The following is a 7,309-nucleotide window of genomic DNA, read 5'->3' on the forward strand; positions in this document are numbered from 1 at the left end:
AGGATTTTGAACTCCAACCATTAAAATGTAATACATATGAATGAAGTCACCCTAAGGTGGGGGCAGAAATAGATTACTGTGGAGGCATCTGAGCGATGCCTCCACAGGAATACTTAGTGCCAAAAAACAATTAAATAATGGCTATAAACTTTTAGAGAAAAGAAAGTACGAGCCAAGAGTATTATACCTAGCCAAGTTGCTTTTAATTTAAAAGCATGAAATAGGTCCCTGTTAATAACCAAGAGAAAGAAATTGAAAATCTATGAGCCCTTCATAACCAACTGGATATATAAATCAAAATAAAGAACTTAGTAATGAAGAATCCATGAGAAAAAGCTCCTGGTGAACACTGAATCTGTCTAAATGTCATACTAATTATAAGCAACTATGGTAATTAGAACTATAGAACCAAATGTGTTTTAAACCTTGGCAAAATTGGAATAAGATAACTAGCAAAATTGGAAGGTGGGGAAAGGAAGTGAGACTGGTAATTTCTTACCTTTTATTGCAGGAAGTCAACTAATAGAATCTAAAATTAGTATATGTGGTTAAATAAGATAATGACTCTAACTTCTGAATGGTTTTTTATAATTGCGTAACTTTTTTGTAAGGAAGGACCATTTATCAGCAATTTTCAACTTCTTTTTCTTGTGTTAAATTCAATTACATTTATATTCATTTCAGTTTCTCCTGGTAAATTGGATTTTATAACATAAGCAAAATTAAATTGAAGACTTTCTGTTTAAAAGTATGACGTAATTTTTATAAAATGAGTGTTATCTAATTATCTACATCTCTATCTCTCTGGCCTTCTGGCTCTGTATGTGTATAGGGAAAAGCCTGGTATGTTACCCATGGTGTGGGAATTTGGGGTTATTTCATAATTTCTCCCTTGTACTTTGCTGAATTGCCTGCATTCTTTATAATGATAAGGTAATTAATCAAAAATATGCCCAATAACAGAGCACTGAAATTTTTATCCATTTTTTTAAAATCATGAAATGTTATGAGATTTACTCTTAGCACTTAAGCCATTTTCACCAGAGTTCTGTCTTCTTAAGAGATTTCAATGTCTTTCTTTCAAGATTGAAAATGAGATAGTATATCACTGATAATGTTTTTGAGCAAACCGCCAGTGATCACTGAAATGGCCTCATGAGCATTATCACTGCCATAAAGAAATGTTTTCATCTCATTCCTCATTTCCCAAGCTCATGAACACCTTTCCCTTTAACAGTCAGACGACTGATATGTGGGGGAAAAAAAGAAAGACTCTTGTCTTCACTGCCCATTTCTTCAGAGTACACTGAAAACTCATACTCAAGCAGCACAACCAACTTGTTACTAAAATTTTACTATTTTCTTTATATTAAGTCAAAGTCAGGAAGCACACAGCTGAGTTAAGTGCAGCCTGTTCTCTCTGAATAAATCATGTGGTTACTGGCATCCAAAAAAAGCCTCTTTCATTCAAGTCGCAATGTCCTTCTTTGTCGCTTACTGGTCTGTAGATAACCTCATTCCTGTCTATACCGTGGCTCAGAAAATAATCACAAACCAAACAGAAGTTTTCTTCCACATGATAAACAAAAATCTGCTGAACACTTCACATATACGCAACACCTAAAACTGAGTGTAGAATCTTCTCACCCGTGGCCTTACCTACACTGTTCTAGATAGCATGCCAGCGATTTTTTTTCCCTTATTTTGCTTTCTCTCCACACATACTTATTATTTACTGGGGCTGGCTTTGCACACTTCTGAATATAATGTGATTGGTACCAATTCTTGCTATAAAGAGGAAGACTATGAATTTTGTGTCTATACTTTTGGAATTGATAGTAGTCCTAGATTCTTACTGACAAGTAACAGAGATTCTTACTGACAAGTAACAGATCACACAACGCAAAGCAGTTTTAGCAAAAAAGGGAAGCAGTGAACTCACATAACTGGGAAGTATGAGGGTGGATTTCTGTCATAATAAGGTCTGAAAGACCAAACTATATCATCAAAATTCTGCCTCTCTCTCAAACTCTTGGCCCTGTCCTCAGAATTCACTGCATCCTCAATAGGCACTCTCCATGGAACAGAAAATAAAACCCTCAACCACCCCAGGTTTGCACTTTTGAAAGTGCCCATGGTCTCAGACGAAGGAGTTGGGGGTTTCAGAGGTTTCTCATGCTCTAGGTTAATCCCCTAAGGGGACTCATGGTCCAGCCTGGGTCAGAGCCTGTGTCTGGGCCTGGGTTGGGAGATACACATGATTGACAGCCTCACCAGAATTACATGGATTGGGGGAAAGGTAGTTTTCCAAAGAAAGAAGTGCTGGTCAGACAGGAAAAAGTTGATGTTCACCAAAATCTTCTACATTTTCAACAACAAAAACCAACAATTTTGTATGGAAGATAATTATTTTGTGTTCTGGAAAAACTTCATGGGTTTACCAGAGTGTGACAGATGCAAAAACTCCACTGTACCATGCCACTTCTTAGGGAGTTATCCTAATAAGCCACATCACGGGCTAGAGGCAAATGACTGATCAAGCTTACAAATCCTTTCAATTCAAATGTGGTTCAGTCTTAGGAAATCAGTTGTTCTGTTCTTGGAATTCACAACATTAGCATCCATTCCTAATTTTAATTTTCTTAAAGATTTTATTTATTTAATTGAGAGAGAGAGCAAGTGAGAGAGAGCACAAGCAAGGGGGAGAGGCAAAAGAAGAGGGAGAAGCAGACTCCCCATTGAGTAGGGAGCCCAGTGCAGAACCCAATCCCAGGACTCTGGGATCATGACCTGAGCCAAAGGCAGATGCTTAACCAACTGAGCCACCCAGGAGCCCTCCTAATTTTAAGATTTAAAAAATATTTTAGTAAGCTATGAACAGAAGGAAGCTTTAGTAACATGGTAGTGGTAATATATAAGAAACCTATGATAAATATTTACTTTACAGTGAGATACTTGGAGTATTCATATTTAAGTGAAGAACAGGACACATTATTATTATTCAAACTCTTCTTGAGACCTTAGACAATGCAATAACATTCAAAAAATAAAAAGTTTTAAATATTGGCACTAAACAGGCAAAATGTGTCTACATTTAAAATCTAAGACAATAGGGTGCCTGGGTGGCTCAGTGGTTGAGCATCTGCCTTTGACTCAAGCTGTGATCCCTGGGTCCTGGGATGGAGTCCCACATCAGGCTCCCTGTGAGGAGCCTGCTTCTTCCTCTGCCTATTCCTCTGCCTCTCTCTCTCTCTCTCTCCTTCTGTCTCTCATGAATAAATAAAATCTTTAAAGTAAAATCTAAGACCATAAATTGAAAAATTACTGAACTTAGTAAGAAGACGGAGTAAGAGAGATAAACATAGAATCAACCTACAAAAATCACTAATATTTCTTATGATTTAAATAAACAATTGGAAATATAATTTTTAAAACCCCACTCAGAGTATCAATAAAACTATATCATACCAAAGACTAAATATAATGAAAAATGAGTAAGCTTTGATTGAAGAAAACAATGTTTATAGAAAACAAATGTTTTGTTTAAACAAAATTTTAAAGTAGATTCTGAAGGAAAATTTTTCAATGTGTATCACAAAGGATTAATATCCACTATACATAAAGAGAGTCCCAGCAAAAGACAACCCACCTAAAAGTTAGAAAAAAATATATGATTAATTAATAGAAAAAACATAAGTGGCAATTTTTTTTTTTTTTTTTTTTTTTTTTAGAAAGCCCAGGCATATTAGGAATCAGTATGAAGTTAATACAAGATGGCAAAACAGTAGAAAAGATTTGGGAGTGGGGGAATATTTTTCATGTGTAAGAACTCAGAGAGGGTCTTTCCCATGCATTGTTTCACAGCAAGTTGTTTGGAGACTAGGGTAAAACACAACAAATATAAAGATGTGGAAGATAAGGATATAACTAAACCAAGAGTTCAAGGACAAGAAATGCCAGGTGAAAAGAGAGCAGTGGGTCTATAAAGCAATCGGTCCAAACTAGAACAAGAATTTGGTGAGCTCCAAAAAATTGGCTTTAAAAAAATTAAAATTACCCTAAAATGGATCTCAATAATACATAAGTTAGAGATAAAAGGCAGGAAGACATAAGGATTTGGTGAGCAGAAAACATATTTCTAACAAAAAACTAACAAGGACTCCACTAAAAACAAAAGCAAAAATCTAAACAAGAAAATTAGAGTCCAAAAAAATGAAGTACATTAAAATACAGTGTGGATTTTGAGCAGTGATGGAGTGTAAGAAGTAGAACCCATTAATTTTATTTTATTTTCCTATCATTTATTATTTCATTTATTTATTTGATGGAGAGAGCGAGCCAGAGAGCACAAGCAAGGGAAATAGCACAGGGAAAAGCAGGCTCCCCACTGAGCAGGGAGCCCAATGTGGGACTCCATCCGAAGACCCTGAGATCATGACCTGAGCCAAAGGCAGATGCTTAATCAACTGAGTCACCCAAGCACCACCACCCCCCCCTTTTTTTTTTAACATCAGGAACATTTTCTCTTTAGTAATGGGCAGAATAAGGATTCCTCAAAGATGTCCATGCCCTATTCCTTGGAAACTGTGTATATGTTACCATATAAGGTAAAAGGCAAAAGGAACTTTGCAGATGTGATGAAGATTATGAAATTTCAGTTGGGGGAAATTATCCTGGATTGTGCAGGTAGGCCCCATCTAATTACATGAGTGCTTCACAACAGAGAATGTCTCCAGGCTGTGATCAGAGAAACATGTGATGATGGAAGAAGGATCATTCCAAAGCAATGACTGGCTTTGAAAATGGAGGAAGGAGCCACAAGCCTATGCAGGTGACCTATAATAGCTGGAAAAGGCAAGGAAATAAATTCATCCCTAGAACCTCCAGAAGGAACAGCCCTGTTGACACCTTGATTTTAGCCCTTTGAGACCCCTGGAGGACTTCAGACTCCCAAAACTTTAGATTTGTGTTATTTTAGTAAGTCACTAAGCAACTGTGGTGTTTGCTAAGGCACTAAGTCTATACCAGTTTGTGACAGCAGCAGCTCAGAGCTAATGCCCTCTGCAAGGTAGAGGGGTCATGACATTGACACATGGCTCCGCACTGCAAAGTATTTCACAAAGTAGCATAAATATGTTTTTGATACTCAACCTTTTACACTCTACCTACATATAATGTAAAATGAGACTTGAATATGGTCACAGAATAGAAGGTAAACATCAATTATCCAAATGACAGAAATCAGAAGGTAGAAGGCATGGTAGATGGAAGTGCCCTGACCTTACAAATAGGAACTCAGAGGCCTCTCTGAAAGTTGGTGGAATAAGAAAGAGAGTTTTGACAAAATGTGAAGTCACACAAAGGTACTGGACAGAAGAACTAAAGATAGTGTTAACTCTCGAAAGTTAGGATGATAAAGGAGAAAGTGACATGGGGTGCTATAAGATCTCAAATGGAAAAAGCAGCAGATAACAATATCAATGTAACAGAGTCACAAAATCTACTTCACAAGCCACTTAAAGCCAAGAATATGGAACTCCTTTACTCCTTATCAGTCCAGTCCTCCACCCAACCCCACACCCTCTGGCTAAGGGAAGAAATCGTTTCTATGCTGTTTGACTAAAAGCATATTCCAGACTAATCAATCAAGCAATTCCTTTAGAAAACATTCAGTCTCTCCCGAGAGTTTGCCCTCACCTGATCCCCTACCTGAGATAATGTGTCTGCAGGCGGGGGCTGTGGTTCACTTGTGTGTCCTCACTGCACTGGGGAAAGGGGGTCCTAAGCTCATGCTAGACTTTGGTTGTGCCCTGCATTTTTCAATTTGATTCATGTGCTAAGCTCCTCCACGTGACAGGCATGACGCTAGGCATGAGTCTGCAACATCTGCTCTTCCGGGTGAGACATCCCCATCTGCTCCAGCCCCACCGAACACCCCCTCATCTCAGGTCACAGCATGTTTTGTCCACATTAGACATTTGGCTGCCCTCTGCGGTGACTGTCAGACACGGTAGCCCTAACATATGGATGTACTGCCATCTGTTGTGAAATTGTCACTGGTATCCCACTACTAATGATTAAAACACCAAACGTCCTCCTTGATTCAAGTAATCCTTTTAACTGTAAGCTCTCAATCTCTTGCAGTCTAACACATGTTCTTGAGTGAACAAACACTCAAACACCCCACAAACACCCAGGGACACGTCTCACCCGTGAACATCACCAGAGTCCATGTCATGGTAGAAATATCCAGAATTGCCAATGTGCTTACTTAGGGCAGGTTCTGTGATCTCACATGCTCTAGTATTGCTCCTTAACGTCTTCGTCTTACTGGATAAGCCTCCACATCCGTCCTGGCAGGCAGGGGCTGGTTCTTATGCCCCTTTGGATCAAACTGGCAGTCCTTCCATGTAACAGGTGTTGATTCGTTGCCCAAATGTTGGCCTGAGAATACGCCGGACACATTAGCCAATAAAATTATAAACTAGATAGGCCAACATAAGCTGTCCATTCTGGCAAACAAGCACAAAAACTAGATTTTACAGCTATTCTCCTATAGCAGCAGCATCATAAGTGGAATAAGCACGGGCTTCACAATAACATCAACTGAATGATATGCTGGCCCCATCGTTCACTGGTTGTTCAAAAATGAGCAAGTTGCTTGGCCTCACTGGTGCTCAGTCTCCTCCCTTGTAAAATGGAGATTTAAGAATGCAAATAAAATTGAAACAAGTTAAAAAAGACAAGCATTTAACACATTTTCTGGTTCACAAGAGGTACACAGTGCATGCTCATTCCTTTCCCTTCCTCTTTTTCCCTCAAGGAGCAGAGGGAGATGATATAAGCCAGAGTTTCAGGAGAGGAGAAAATCTCAGGCATCAAAAAGTGGTATTTGGGGGCACCTAGGTGACTCAGTAAGTTGAGTGTCTGACTCCTGGTTTCAGGTCATGTCATAGAGCCCCACAGAAAGCTCTGCACTCAGTGCAGAGTCTGCTTAAGATTCTCTCCCTCTCCCTCTTCCTCCCCCTACGCACCCCCTGCCAAATAAATAAATAAATAAACAAACAAACAAACAAATAAATAAATAAAATCTTTTTTTAAAAAAGTGATGTCCAGTAACTATGTGGGTCCAGGTGCTGGGCTTCTTTTTTGCCCTGGGGTCTGCCCTAGGACAGTTGGGTAGATTGGGAGTGATGGTGGGACTGCCCTGGAGCTAATCTTTCCCCTAATTCTTCCAATCAGTTTACAGGCTTTGCTGGGGGCTTTGTTGGCCCAGCTTCCTGTGAATACAAGTGCCCCTTTGTGCCTG

This window comes from Canis lupus, chromosome 8 (genome assembly GCF_048164855.1).
Source record: "Canis lupus baileyi chromosome 8, mCanLup2.hap1, whole genome shotgun sequence".
Taxonomy (NCBI): domain Eukaryota; kingdom Metazoa; phylum Chordata; class Mammalia; order Carnivora; family Canidae; genus Canis; species Canis lupus.